The sequence below is a fragment of the Cibotium barometz genome, chromosome 39 (assembly GCF_041138505.1).
Source record: "Cibotium barometz isolate CiBa-2024 chromosome 39, ASM4113850v1, whole genome shotgun sequence".
In the NCBI taxonomy this organism is placed as follows: Eukaryota; Viridiplantae; Streptophyta; class Polypodiopsida; order Cyatheales; family Cibotiaceae; genus Cibotium; species Cibotium barometz.
In genome coordinates, this window is record NC_141084.1 from 9,415,917 (window position 1) to 9,432,333 (window position 16,417).

Below are 16,417 nucleotides of genomic sequence, written 5' to 3' on the forward strand. Positions count from 1 at the left end.
CAGCCTAGATACCAATTCACTGTCCAGTCTCTGTTTCCACCCTTCAAACTGCTATACCCTTTCTCTCACAAAGGGCCAGATGAAACAACTCTGCAGCAGACATATGCCAGTGGAAAGAAAGAAAGAATGATATGTTCAGAGCTTACCGACTTTTATGCGTAGTTCTGCACCAGAGGGACTGACCGTACCAGTCTGAACTGCTGGACTGAACCGGACTGTACCCGACTATACCCGTCCGTACAAAACTGTACCTGTATGCGTGAGTGGACTTGCAGCCGCCTGCGTTAGAAAATCCCCAGCAGCCGTACCAGTTTGTACCTGTTTGCGTCAGATGTCCTGCAGCAACTGTACTGTTCTGTCCGTACAGTACCCGTCTGCAGCACCTGTACAGAAGCAGCTTGTACCTGGTCACCCTGCAGCCTCCTGCGCCAGTAAACGTGCAGCAGCCTGTACCTGCTATTGTACAGTAGCCCTGTGCCAGTAAACGTGCAGTAGCCTGTACCTGCTATCGTACAGCAGCCTTGTGCCAGATGACGTGCAGCAGCCTGTACCGTACAGGTCTGAACCTGCACAGTAGTCACCTGAACCTGCAGCACCCGTACCTTGGTCGCCAGCACCGCCTGTACCAGCCGCTAGTCAACCTGCAGCCGCCTGTTCTGTACGGCCTGCAGCCACCTGTTCTGTATGGCCTGTGTTTTGTACGGGCTACTCTCCACGCAGCTCAGTTTCCCTTCTCCTCCACGCAGCTAGCTTCCACGACTTCCTTCCAAAAGCAAGAGAGAGAGAAGAGAGAGGCGTGTACCTCCAAAAGTGGAGTTGCCCCCTTCCATAAATATCCTAGTGGCCCCTTTCTAAAGTTTATCAAACTTTCTAAGGGCCACTTATGCCTAGGGGCCACCCAAGGTTAGTACATTAACAATAATAAATCCCTTGGTCCCCCTTCACACTTGGGGAATGTCCACACATTTTACTATTTGTCCGGGCACCCAAATATGAATCATTAAATATTTATCTTGCTCACCAACCACCATGCTGACACTCATGCTGTTCCACTTTCATAGGGTCATGACATACCCCCTCTTGAAAAATGGCAAGCGTCCTCGATTGCAATCTGGTGATACAGCAAAATATCCAAAGTGAAATGTACTATATGGCAAGATCAGCGTCCCAATCTCTCTAAGCCATGCATATGTAACAACATTCACTGCAAACCAATGGTGTAGTAGTAGTCCAAGTTGTATACCACTGTGAACCATACACAACCACAACATCCAATGTGACTAGTACACATATATCATAAAAGTCCCATAAACAGATGTACTGTCAGCCACCATCAGTACCTTCGGGTGAGACAAAAGCTGCACCAAGCGACCTCTAGATGTCATCTGAGCCTGTCTGTATCAAGGGAGTGGAGGTGCTACCCCCCCTCTTGAGCATCAGGCAATGCTCCAGACCCATGCTCTGGTGAACCTGAATGAGCCGTAACAAGAGTCGACTCCAACTCAAAGGCATCGAGATAAAGCTGCAAAACCTGAGGTGAATCTGTTAAGTCACCTTCCTCCATCCACTTCGCATCCATCGGTGAATGGTTCTTGAACTTCACAAGATAATGACGGGAAAATTTACCTCGTATCTGTTCTGGAATAAGAACCTCATCAAGTTCCTCAACTTCCGGCTGAGCCTCATCTGATACATCCTCAGGCACATCCCCATGGAAGGGTCTAAGTAGACTCACATGAAATGCATTGTGAATCCTCTAGTGATCTGGTAGCTTCAAGCGATAGGCCACCTCACCAATCTTTTCCAATACCTGAAAAGGTCCATAATAGCGCATGCTCAACTTAGGGAATAAGCGCTCTTTACCCTTCATCTTCTTAAGCCTAGCTTTTTCAAATCGCAAAAGAACCCAATCACCCAATGCAAACTCTAATGCACGTCTGTGATGGTCTGCTGCTTTCTTTTGCTTTAGCTGAGTTTTCTGGAGTGCCAACTTAACTCTCCGATAAGCTTCATCCATATTCTCCACATGCTGATTAGCCTCAAAGATCTTATCCTTTGTGTGCAGAATAGGTGGTACCTTCTTCCCTCCTTCCACAATCTCAAAAGGCGCCTTGCCCATCAAGGTATGGACAGTGTTGTTAATGAAGATGAAAACCTGAGAGTTGTACCCATGTTGTCAAACAACCCTCTCCAGAATAAACTCGTCATCCGTGGATCACGGTCACTGATGATAGACGAAGGCAAGCCATGATACTTGAATATGTTCGCCATGAACAACTTCACCATATGATCATCTTTGATCGTCTTACGCACGGGAATGAAATGAGCCTGCTAACTGAACCTGCATATGATAGTCCAAATGCCATCATTCCCCGTTTGTGTACGTGGAAGATCAAATATAAAATCCATGGCAATGCTCTCCCATGGTCTATTTGGAATAGGTAAAGGCTGAAGTAACCCTGGTGTCTTTTGACGGTCAAACTTCACCTTTTGACATACGATGCATTGCCTAACAAAAGCATTAAGATCTCTTCTCAAGGTTGGCCAATAAAAGAAAGTCTCAACTGCTTTTACCGTGGCGTCAATACCTCTATGACCTGCATACGGTGGAGCATGACTTTCAATCATAACCTTGAGTTGTAATTGCCTGGTAACACACAATCTACCATGCATCAACAAAAGACCATCTCTGAGAGTATAATGATCATGCCGCTGACCCTCAGACATCTGATCATAGAGCCTTCCAAAGTCCTCATCATGGGCATACTGCTCTTTCATTTCATCAAGCTCATGATGATAAGCAAGTGAAACTGCTGAGACCTGTGGCTTGCATGACAAAGCATCTGCCACAACATTCTTTTTGCCTTCCACATGCACAATCTGGAAGTGGAACATAGACAAAAAGTTGGCCCATCGCATATGCTTCTCAGAAAGTTTAGTTTGCATGAGGAAATAACGCAAGGTCTGATGATCTGTATGCACAGTGAAATCAGCCCCAAGCAAATAGTGTTTCCATGTAGAAAGAGCATGAATTACAGCCAACATCTCTTTCTCATAAACCTGTAAATGCTTCTCGGCATTCTGCAATATACGACTCTCATAGGCTATCACATGTCCTTCCTGCATGAGAACTGTCCCAATGCTGTTTCCACATGCATCACACTGGACAACAAAAGCCTTTCGGAGATCCGGTAATACCAACACGGGATCCGAAGTAAGCTTTTCTTTAAGCTTTTTAAAGGCTGTAATTTCCTGATCAGCCCATCTAAACGAAGTTGCCTTCTTTGTTAAGGCATGAAGGGGCGAAGCAATCTCAGCAAAATACCGTATATACCGCCTGTAATAGGAGCACAATCCCAGAAAGCTGCGTACATCATGCACGGTTCTCAAATCTGGCCAATTGAGAATTGCTTCCACTTTCGAAGGATCCATACGGACTCCATGCTTAGACACAATATGCCCCAAGAAGTGTGTCTCTTCCAAGAAGAACTCACTCTTCTTGCCATTAATGACCAGCCTATGCTTCCGGAGTTCTTCAAACACAATGGCCAAATGCCTCCTATGCTCCTCCTCAGTGTGTGAATGCACAATCATATCATCAAAGAATGTGCCCACAAACGCTCTATGAGGCCGGAAAATCCTGTCCATCATTTGGTTAAATGTGGCAGGTGCATTTGTCAAACCAAAGGGCATAACCAAGAACTCATATAACCCAAAAGTGGTTCGAAATGCTGTCTTATGCACATCCTCGGGTCTAATACGTATCTGATGATACCCGCTTTTCAAGTCTATCTGACTAAAGACTGTGGAACCCTGTAAGCGGTCCAATATATCATCGATCCTCGGAATTGGGAATCGATTCTTGATGGTATTCTTGTTCAGCGCCCTGTAATCAATACACATGCGCCAAGAACCATCTTTCTTTTGCACTAAGAGAACAGGTGAGCAAAAGGGTGATGAGCTAGGCTGGATCAACCCTTTATTCAACAGCTCCTGTACCTGACTCATAATTTCTTCTTGTTGAGCTGCACTAACACGGTACGGCGGTCTATTTGGTGGAGTACTACCCGGAATTAGATCAATAGCATGATCTTCTGGCCTTTCCGGAGGAAGTTCTCCTGGCAATGACTCGGAAAAACAATCTTGGAACTCACATAAGAAATCAGTCCTGTCCTTATCTAACGTTGACAAATTAGATTTAGACTCATCATCTTTTGCATCCTTTACAAAAATCAAGTACGCAGAAAGATGCTTTTTCATTACTGATGAAATTGCGGAAGCTGAAACAATAGGAACAGATTCCCCTTTAAGCTTTACATCCAAAACATGTTCTTTCCCTCTATGAGTCAAAGTAATCTTCCTGTTGTATGTATCCACCACCGCATGTACTCTATGGCACCATGGCATACCCAACAAAACATCACATCCATCAAGTGGCATGATGAAAAACTCCTCACTGTCCACATAACCCTGCACATGAAGCCTGAGCTTCCCAATAATAGGAGTAACGGGTTTCGCATACCCAGGACAAGCCATATTAGCCTCATACAAAGGCCCCATCTCCTCTGCACGGATCCTCAATCGGCCAGCCAAATCCGGTGAAATAAAGTTGGCTCTAGCACCTGTGTCAAAGAAAATCAAGGCATTTTGATCTCTCACTTTGCCCCATGCCCTGCACAACTCAGTCTCTTTACCACCTGGCTGTTCCCCAACAAGATCAGGAACTAACCCTGCAGAAGGTTTTGGTTTCTTAGACTTGGGCTCCCCTTTTGTGTCAGAGTCCTTTTGGGACTTACGCTTGGGACAATTAGAAGACATATGTCCCTCCTCTGTACAGTAAAAACATTTCTGAGCATCCATCAAAGCCTGTCTCTCCTCAGGAGTTCTCTTGGGCATTGGTAACTTCTTATACCGCTTCTCTGTAGACCCTTTTGCATCACGCGAAGCATGCCTTGACTTTTCAGATCTCTTGTGTGAGCTTTTACTTCCTTTAAATCCAGATGAGACCCCAGTGAGTAACGCATTTGCTGTCATAGCATTCTCTATCATCTGTGACATATTTGTTACTCGAGTCTTTATGCAATAGTCATGCACTTCCTTGGGCAGCCCAGAACAATACTTCTCCACCTGCTCAGACAAAGGCACTGCACAACAGGAAGTAACTGGGAGTAAAGCTTCCCAAAACTTCTTATTATAATCCTCAAGATTTTCACACTTTGATGCATCCAACTTGTGCCATGCTGTCATTACATCCACCTCAAAAGTAGATGTGAGCCATACGGAAGAGAATATCTGCTTAAACTGTACCCAAGTAGATGGTGCTATGCCCTGTAAATGAAGAGTGGACCACCACTGCAATGCATTGCCCTTGAGAAAAGTCGCAGCTTTTCTCACCTTAGAGGATTCCGTGTAATTACCACCAGAAAAAGCAGCATCAAACTGCTGTAAAAAGGTAAGTGCCTTTAGCTTATCTTTGGCCCCACTGAATGTGTCAAATTTCACAGCAGCTCCCCCTTCCTTATAATCGTTCGCCTTACCCATAGGCGTTAGATTATCGTAAGGAAGTGGCTTCACAAGATTGCTACCCCCGGCATTCATGCCCATCAGAGGGTCAACATTACCAATTCCCACACCTGGCATTCCATACATTCCAGCCATGTTTCCAAACATACCACTATGCATACCGGGCTGCATGCCCCCATACATGTTTCCTTGCATTCTGGGCTGCATGCCCCCAAACATGTTTCCTTGCATTCCGGACTGCATACCACCATACATATTCCCTTGCATACCAGGCTGAAAACTAGCTCCAAAATTCCCTGGAATACCCATGCCTCCCTGGGCATAACCCCCAGTCATGGATTGGAACACAGAGCCACCACCAAAATAACCTGGATGCATAGACTGCTGTGGAATAGATGGCTGTCCGAAAAAGGAACTCTGTGAGTTGGCACCAAAAGCAGGTTGCATGTTCGGAAACTGTCCAAAAGATGGATCTTGTGGGAAGGCACCACTATTGCCCTGAGGTGGGTTCTTAGAACGCACTTTCTTCTTCTTCTTTTCAGGCTCAGAACGGGATCTCATAAATTCAGCAAACTTCTCACTTTGAGTGAGCTGCATAAACACATCCATCACACCTGCCAAACGATTTTTAAACTGAGCATCATCTTCCTCTTTACTAGGCATATCTTCTGGCTGTGTTACATCCTCATATTGTGCATCATCTGCAGCCTGTTCTCGTGCAAGAATATCCTCAGATTCATTTCTCTCAAGAGAGGCCTCTTGCTCTTCCTCTTCATCATAAAAATATTCATCTTCTGTGTCTGACATGTTGCTGAATTTTTCAGCAATGACTTTCCTCGAGGCAACCACGAGCCCACCCCCTTAAGCAACGGAACCTTGAAACCGGCCTTTGGTAGAAACCAAAGTGCGTGCTATGTGGCAGAACAGAAAATGGTGTGGGAGAAGTATCTTCCACTAGTAGAGTTTGCTGCAACAATACAGTGCATAGTTCCATAGGAAAGGCACCATTCAAGGTTGTTTATGGCAAAGTTGTACTACCACCACTTCTAACGACTAAGGATGAGATCTTTGCAGTAGATGAGTATGTCTCAAAGATTTGGATATGGCTTTTGCAGAGGTGCGGACAGCCATAGCAGAGAGCAATGGTGTGTCACTCACCGCCGCTCAGACCGCCGTCGTGAAGGATTCTCGCGCCGCGATGAGGAAGGAGCCGCCGCCGCCGCTCTACCGCCTCGCCGCCGCCGTTCTGCCATGCAATGCTCGATCATTGATCGCTACACACACACTCTCTCTCTCTCTCTCACATACACACACACGCTGGGGAAAGAGATGGAGAAGATGAAGCAAGAGCACTCCTTGTATTCAACACTCCGAGAATGAGAGGTTTTAGGTTACATTTGACTTTTATATGTGACCTGGCCGTTCACACATGGGCGCCCACACATGGCCGGCCGATCCTAACCCTTATCCTGATGAAATTCGAGGTGCGCCTCTCATCGGCGATCACCCAATCCCCTTACCTTTTACATGTGGTGCCGACAAGCTCGGCCCATGACTCAGAATACGTAAAATAATTATATGACGTAAAAAGTAATACGTCTGAATGTCCGCCATAGGTTAACATGCCTCCCTTCCTGATGTAGATTCCGTCCTCGGAAGCTATGGTATGGTAAGCTCGACAGGGTTTGTTGTGGTAGACTGTATCTGCAAAACAGGGAAGTAGAGTGAAAGCATACTTGGTCTTCAAAAGATATAGAGTATATCAAAAATAAAATCAAGCATGTTAGACCACAATGAAAGTATGCCATGAGAACCTAGTTTAAGAGGTCACATTAAGGAGCTAGCGTAGCAAATTAACAGGAGTTTAAAATTATTGAAAGTAATTCAAGAGTTAGCAAGGTGTCGAAGGTTAATCAAGGTCTACAATTGGCCTAAGTCAAGGAAAATTACCAAGCTTAATAAATAAACAGATGACCACAATGTATCTATTCTAAGAACAAGCTAATCCCAAGAGCCTAAGGACACAAGAAATATCAGAGTCATAGGAGTCTTTTGCCTTTATTTCTTTTATGCACGTGACAATTTTTACAAACAATGGCGACTTCCCTAAAGCAAAACTAGCATCGACCCTGGTGCCATGTTTACCACAAGGCTTTCTCCAGGAATCTACTAGCTCACCTTAGGCAAGGCTACCCCCTACCAACCTAGGGCATCGGTCTGGAGTGGAATACTTCTCTCCTACCAAGTGTCAATAGGGCGATAGGCCGACATGCAAGCACATAACAGACATACATTGCCATTTTTTGTAGGCCTTTCTTTTTATTTTTTATTTATCTCTTTGGATTTTTGCTTCCAAATTATCATACGTTCTTACATCCTTTCGACAAAGGGGTAGAAGCTATGTCTCAGAGGTTAACATACATGGCCAGGTTGTTCAAGCATTAAGATGATTTTAACCCTAGACCTAAGACAACCATATTTCAAGGTTAACTAAAGACATCATGCATTCCCAAGAATTTCTAAAATAAGGTTAAACTCAATCAATGATTTACACTAACACCTTAGGCAACTTTAAAAACTAAGTAGTGCTTGACAAATTCCATGTGGTCATGCATTATAGTTCATGCAATTAATTGAACAGTGAAAATGAAAGAGAGTGGGCATGGAAGAATTACATCTGTATTTTAGCGATCTCCTTGATTCGATGAGAAATGCCCGCAATTTGATGTAGATATCCATGTATGAACATTGCGGCAGTCCCAGGACTATGAAAGCGAACCCACCTCAAACTTTTCAACCTGTACAATTAACTAATAAGCACTATACTTCGAGAGGCACATCAGTGGGAAAAAATAAGGACTCGTTTAAGGACACAAAACTAGAAACAACTTGAAAACACTAACCTATCTACCAGTCACCACACTAATACTGAGGATCAAGGTAAGAGGATGTTGTAGAGTTCTGGCTGTAGCCCCAAGGCTAAGCCTCTATCCGCATCATCCAAATAAATAAAATCAGCCTCGGTAGTGCCATGAGTCTCATCCATCCATTCATCGTCAGATATATCTTCTTTGTCCTCCCATCCACATAGACTCGTCAAGAATGTAACTATGCGAGGTTAGTCATCCTGTGGAAAAGTAAAGACTTGGGCTATCGAGGATATGTCCTCTACGGAGTAGGGCTCAGTCGTGGTCAATAGGCGAATTAGCTATTCTAATTCCTCAACATTTTCCTCGTTGGCTAGTACATCTATATGACCCAATTCGGTTTTAACTACAGGATAGTACATGTGAAATATATGAGAAAGGTACAGATGATACCTCTCACCAAAGGTGGGAGTGGACGAAGTGTGTGATGCTCGTGCATTTGCCATATCTGCAAACACAGATATAGCATCAGTGGGTTCATGAAGACAGGTCAATCTTATTTCTAATTGTGTGCGGATAACTCTCCTCTTAATGTGCTCTTGCTCTTTTTACTATTTTTTTTTCTTTTCTTTTCTTTTTTGTGTATGAAGCTATATATATACATTCCCTCGAATTTGAAAGTTACATGGTGTAAGATTCCTCCCCTAGCCCTCATGATGTCCAGTATCTTCCCTTGTAATCAATTTCCTCTTCAGAAATATAAAAGATCTTGTTTTTATCAGTTTTGGCCTAGAGAGAGAAAATCTTCTAGAGAGTGGTTATTCAGATTTTAAATATTTTTGGATAGAAAAATACCTCATCTTATTAAAATAAGTTCCCCTGAAACAGAAGCTCAAAAAGATTTTCAGAAGGTGCATTAGAAATTAAGTATAATCTGTTCAAGAGGCATTATCCTTGGGGTGAAGATTTTTTCGAAATTTTAAATTAAGGTTCCTATGGACCAATAAGATTCATCCAAATGTAGGGAGGAGATAAATGAAGAAATAAAAGAAAAAATTTCCTAAAAATGAGTAAATACTCACATAAGATGAAGAGTTGACTAAGGACAAGGTTAATAGTTAAAAAAGGGAGATATTTAGAAGTAATGATGCATTTTTGACATCTCTGCATAGGGAAATTTCCCTCATGAAGGAGGCGCCTATTTCACATGCTTGAATGAGTTTTAAACTCCCAAATAATGAGATATTTTTATCTCTCCTGTTTCAACTAGATCCAAAAAGTGAGCAAAACTGACCTAAAAATGATCAAATTTGACCAAACTGATCTGGAAAATTCTAGAATTAGTTTGCTTGGTTAGAGGCTCACTTTTTCCTATAAATAGAAGCCCTCCTCTTTGTTGAAACTCAATAGTGTTTTTGCATTGTTACCCTGCCTCTCCCAAGTGCCAAAAACAATGAATTTTACTCATAATTCATTAGTTTTTGACCTTCCCTCTTCCAAAAGATTGGTGGCCACTCTTGTTTCCAAACAAGAGTAGAACCCTCAAACCATCAAGCCAAAGGAAAGCTCTTAAATTATCAATGTAAGTTGGAGATTCTTCTCTTTTTCATTCTTTTATGGTTTTTATGGTTTTTTATGATTTTTGTCTTCTCTAAATGATGTTATGCCTCATTTCAAAAGGCATTCCCCTCTCTTCTCTAGTAAATCCAACCATTCTTTATCCTAGGTGAATGATTAATGAATAAAATCAAGTTTTTCATAATGTTTCTCTTAAATAAGTAGAAAAATGTTACTTTAGAATGATTTAAATACTCTTGATGCATTTCTAATTAATTTTAGAGACTTAAAAGTGAAAAATGATCAGCCATACGAAGGAGGTTATAGCGAAATTTTTCAAAAAAATTGGAAATAAGTATTATCTTTCATTATTTTAAAAGAGTAATCCTTATGATTTCTATATTCTAAAGTGTCATTTTCATGCATAGAAGATGCATTTTGATTATTTGTATAAAAGAAATTTAGTTTTATTATAAAAGTATTACTTTCATTATTATTGATTTTTATGCATAAAAGATTATTTTTTTATTATAAAAGTGTTACTTTTATCATATTTGATTTTTATGCATAAAAGTATGCATAAAAGATTATTATTTTTATTATAAAAGTGTTACTTTTATCATATTTGATTTTTATGCATAAAAGTATGCATAAAAGATTATTATTTTTATTATAAAAGTGTTACTTTTATCATATTTGATTTTTATGCATAAAAGTATGCATAAAAGATTATTTTTTTATTATAAAAGTGTTACTTTTATCATATTTAATTTTCATGCATAAAAGTATGCACAAAAGATTATTTTTTTATGATAAAAGTGTTACTTTTATCATAAATGATTTTATGCATAAAAGAATTTTTTTAATATTAAAAGAGTGATTTTCATCATAAGTGTTTGTATGCATAAACATATGCATAAAAGATATTTTTTTATATTAAAAGTGTGATTTTCATCATAAATAATTTTATGCTTAAATTAGATGCATAAAAGAAATTCCTTTATATTAAAAGAGTGATTTTCATCATAAATGATTGTATGCATAAACATATGCATAAAAGATATATTTTTTATATTAAAAGTGATTTTCATCATAAATGATTTTATGCATAAATATGATGCATAAGAAAAATTCTTTTATTTTAAAAGTGTAATTCCTACTAAAATTGATTTTATGCATAGAAAGATGCATAAAGAAATCCATTTTTTTAGTTCAAAAGAGTTATTCTCATCAATTTTGATTTTATGCATAGAAAGATGCATAAAGAAATCTATTTTTAGTTTAAAAGGGTTATTTTCATCAATTTTGATTTTATGCATGAGAAGATATATAAAAGATTGAATTATAATTCAAAAGTGTCATTCTCATTTAAATGAATTTATGCATAGGGAGATGCATAAAAGATTGATTTTTAATTCGAAAGTGTTATTCTCCTTAAAATGAAATTTATGCATAAATAGATGCGTAAAGAAATTTTATCTCAAAAATAAGAAATCTCTTGCATTCTATAAATAAATATGAGGATGTGAAACGAATCAGATAGATGACAATGAACGAAGAATAGATGTAGATGTATGTATGTGAAAGAATGGATGTAGTTATATGTATGTGAAAGAGTGGATGTAGATGTATGTATGTGAAGGATGTATGTGAAAGGAAAGATGTATGTGGAAATGGATGTATGAATGTGAATGTGGATGTGGATGTGGATGCGAAAATGGATGTATGGATGTAGATATGGAAGTGGAAGTATGGATGTGGGTGTGGATGTGAATGTATGAATGTGGATGTGAAAATGGATGTATGGATGTGGATGTGGATGTACGAATGTGAATGTGGATGTGAATGTATGGATGTGGATGTGAATGTGTGGAAATGGATGTATGGATGTGGATGTATGAATGTGAATGTGGATGTGGATATATGAATGTGGATGTGAAAATGGATGTATAGATGTAGATATGGATGTGGAAATGAATGTATGGATGTGGATGTGGATGTGGATGTGGAAATGGATGTGGATGTGGATGTGAATGTATGAATGTGGATGTGAAAATGGATGTATGGATGTGGATGTGGATGTATGAATGTGGATGTGGATGTGGATATATGAATGTGGATGTGAAAATGGATGTATGGATGTAGATATGGATGTGGATGTATAGATATGGATATGGATGTGGATGTGGATGTGGATGTGGATGTGGATGTATGAATGTGGATGTGAAAATGGATGTATGGATGTAGATGTGAAAGTGGATGTGTGCGGAATAATAAATGCGAATATGTATGTGAATGGATATGAAGTCGATATGAACGAATGGATGAGATGAGATGTCATGTGAATCAGAATGTGAAATGAATAATATAATATGTGAACTAATGAGATGTAATGAGAAATGGATGTGATGAGACGTAATGTAAATTAAGAAAGATAGGAATGGATGTTATGTGAAGTCAATGAATCTGATGAGATGGGATGGAAAATAATGTATCTGGTCAAGAATGGACACTTATGAATCGGATTGGGTTAAGTAATATGGATTGATGTGGAACAAACTGGAAAGATGTGAATTCATTATAGAAACTGTATTTGTGATTTGTTTGTAAATGACTGTTTTATGTCAAGAATGTTGGGGAAGCATTTTGACTGTCTTGAGAATGTGGTCGTGGAGACCTACCTGATAAAGTTGCAATAGCTGACGGAGAGTCAACAGAGGACGTCTCGCGTAGCAAGGTCAGCCGAGGTCTTGACCAGCCTCGGTTCGATTTAAATGGTGAGCTTCCGGTACGGTGGATGAGGGACCAAGGAAGCGGCCTATGAGTGAAGCGCTAGGTGACCTGCGAAGGATCCTAGAGGGTGCAGACTATACGGTGCTCGGGCTCTGGGTCACCGAAGATACCCACACGTGCGTCGTGGAAGATATTGGAACAAGGAGTGAAACCGAGTATGGATCTGGTTGATTGACCTTGCTGGTCCTCAACTGATGAGTCCATAGCTCTCTTATATGGATCTGTTGGTTGATCTTGCTGATCTTCAACTAGGATTCCATCTTGAATTTTTATATGTGAATATATCGCCGGTTACTATGAGCTAGGAACTATCGAAAAGGTCCCTGAGTGAACAGGTAGTGAGCGTTTTGGTTGCCAATGATGCCATAAGTACACCGATGAAGGAATGATTGGAAAAAAGGATTCAACCAGAGATTTTGAAGATTGTGATCAGTGACACAATGGTTTCATTAAAGAATTGTTTTAAAGATAGCTGATGCAGAGAAAAAGGCAATTTCATATTGGGTGTGTAAGTGGTGTGACTAGTTTTATGTTTGCATAAACATCCGGCTAGGGGGCCTGGGAACTCTTTTCCCTGGTACCCGGGACAAAACCTAACCAAAATCTAAATTGGATCCCATCACTACAGTGGTTAGGCGGTTGGCTAACCCATGGGACTGGATGGGGTTAGGCTGGACTGATGGATCCGTAAATCGAAACTCAATTTCTGTCTAGTTCGATAGATGAAGTAAATCCCGGACAAAAATTGTTCTATGGAAAAAGAATCAACGGCTGTGCCTCTCAATGAGGAAAAAAGCGTTGATCTCTATGATCCAAGTGCAATCTGTTCCTTGATCTGACTATAGAACTTACGAGTTCGGTCAGATCAATTCAGTTAGTTAAGGCTTTTGACTACGTTAGGGAAAAGTTATCATGGTGGAATCGCCCGTGCTTTCCAGGCAAAGGAAGTTTTTCCGGGTTCGGTTTTGGGAAAACCGATAGATTAGTCTCTTGTCCGGATATCCGTGGGCGAGGCCCCCGAGTGTGGGACCCTGCCCCGCGCAAGAAGTGCTACTTCCGCTGCTAGCACCCCAGAATTCGTTGCGCAGTGAGGTCTGGGATCTTACACATGGTCAGGGGAGAAGGTTAGGGAGGAAGCAATAGAATGTCGAACGTGAGTACATGCTCCCCCCTTCCTTGGGTAGATCATTTTTTTTGCAATGATGTTGTAGTCCCTTGGAACCAATTTGTCCAGTGGGTTATAGGTGGTGATGTGGGCAGATAGCTTTTTATGACCCTTGTGGCCACATCAAGTTGTAGAGATGTGTACGCTCCCATGAACGAACGGAGGATATGGCTTCCGACGATACATTTACAAGGGGAGACGTAGACTCATTGGTTTCTTGGTGGGTATTGACAAGGGTAGCTGTAGAGCGTGCAGAAACTTCTATATCAATGTGTGAATGGCATGAGGAGCTAGAAGCTTCCTGTGACTCCCCCCTTCCTGAGCTAGGTAGTATCAATCGATAGCAACATTTGGCTTACAAGATTTTACAGGCGATGCATTCAGCTTATGTTTAGGGACCCAAATCTGGTCATTCCCTTCGTAGTACCCTTGGGTTGCTAATAATACTTTGGGAATCCAAGGTGATGTTACCTTGCCTTTTCTAGGGCGGGTAGCTGCTTTCCTACTACGAGGCTTCTTGTCTGAACGAGATTGAGCAGTAGAGGTAGCCGTTAACGAAGCTTTTGGGACCCTTTTGTATGTACTCTTCGGTAAAGTAAGCGGAGCCTTGGGGACCACACTACCTGTCTCCACGCTTGGCGTTGAAGCGTTAGAGAGGTGGCAAACAATCAAAGATGGTGTAGCCACTTGATTTTGTGATTTTTCCTTAGCTAGCGTTTTGTCCAGAGTTGATGGCTTAGGTGCGGGACCCTGAGTGGTCAGGTTGAGAGCTGGTTCTTGCGTTGTAATTCGCCTGGTTGCCCAATCAATATTGCACTTGGTGGCTAACATCCATTTGCGCCCTAAGTTTACAGTTCCCTCCATGGTACCAGCAGGCATAACCAAAAAGCTTTGAACCACAGTCCCCTTGTCATAGGCAACAGGAGTGTGCAGAATTCTCGAGACAGTGGTTTTCTTCTTATTGATACCCTTAACTTGGATGGTACTCTTGGATAAGGGTGGTTTTCCAAGTTGACACCACACTCCATATGACAGCAATTTGTATTGAGCTCCCGTATCCAATAATGCATTATATAGCACCTTCCCGTAAGGACTCTGTAGCTCAATTGGGTATCGTAGAGGCGGGTCAGATTCTAGTGAATCCTTCTCTGCCTCCTCGAAAAATGCTTGCGTAATTCCCAAGTTGGCCTCTCGTTGGCGCCTAACACGCTGCTGACGTTCTTTAGCTTCAACTCTCGCTTGTATCTTCTTAAGCTCAGCCTGTTCTTTAGCTGCCTTCTTCTGATGGATTGCATGTAATTCCTCTTGGCTTAGGGGATCATAGTATCTTTTGAATTTACTCCCATTGAGGAATCCAACGGTTTCAACTCCGTCGAGAGTCTCCACTCGGATAGTACCTTGGGGGGTAATTTCACATACTCTGTACGGTCCCTTACCAGCATATTTTAGCTTCTTCTTTTCGTTACGCACTCCATACATCAGGACTTTATTCCCAACTTTGATGTCCTTGTTTTTCAGGTGGCGATCCCACCATTTCTTCCTTCTATCCTTCTCTACAAGGGCATTGTACACCGCCAATTGTCTTTCTTCGTCTAACCGCTCAAGAATATACAAACGCTGTACTAAGGGATTATCATCCTAGCCCTCTTGAGTAGCAACACGAAGACTAGGAATGATAAATTCCCATGGCATGACTGCTTCTTGGCCATATACCATCTTGAATGGTGTGCAATTAATAGCCACTTTGTACGCAGTACGATAAGCCCATAAAGCTGACGTAAGCTTTAGATCCCAATCCGTGCGATGAGCCTCAACTGTCTTTGTCAGAATAGAGATTAAGGTCTTGTTGGTACTCTCGGCTTGGCCGTTCGCTTACGGATAATGAGGAGTAGATTTATAATGGGATATCATGAAATTTGTTGTGAGCTCCTTAATCACTTCATTTATAAAATGCGTACCATTGTCGCTCACAAGTTCAAAAGGACAACCGAAGCGTGTGATTATATTTTCAAAGAGGAACTTGGCTGTTGTCCTCGCATCTGCCTTACGTGTCGCTTTCGCTTCAGTCCACTTGGTCACACAGTCAATGGCCACAATAATATAGCGAGATTGTGTGTTACGGGCCGCTGGGCTAATTGGACCTACAAAGTCTAAACCCCACTTTTCAAACGGTTGGTTTACTTTAATTGGATATAGGGGCATCTGATCTTTCCGCTGGGGTTTCTTGTAGCGTTGGCATTCATCACAACCCTTCACAAAAAGTGATGCATCTTGGAACATAGTGGGCCACCAATACCCTGATCGCAATATCTTTCGCGCAGTTAAGTCTCCTGAAAAGTGACCACTGGCTACGCCCATATGTGCCTCTTGCAAAATATATAGATACTCATCCTCTCGGGCACAATGCCTAAGAACGTCATCCTTTCCTCTTTTATAAAGAGTCCCGGCCATTAGGCAATAGGGTTCACATTCCTTGATCAGCTTTCGAGCTAGATCTTTACGAAGCTCTTTG

The 16,417-nt window shown here is 41.4% G+C and overlaps 1 protein-coding gene and 1 pseudogene across 4 annotated transcripts in view; one reads left to right on the forward strand and one right to left on the reverse strand.

Annotated features, from left to right (window-relative positions):
• Positions 1-16,417, forward strand: part of LOC147615696 (uncharacterized) — a 57,353-nt gene that overhangs the window by 9,851 nt on the left and 31,085 nt on the right. The window lies entirely within an intron of this gene.
• On the reverse strand, positions 285-15,621 carry LOC147615697 (uncharacterized; annotated as a pseudogene).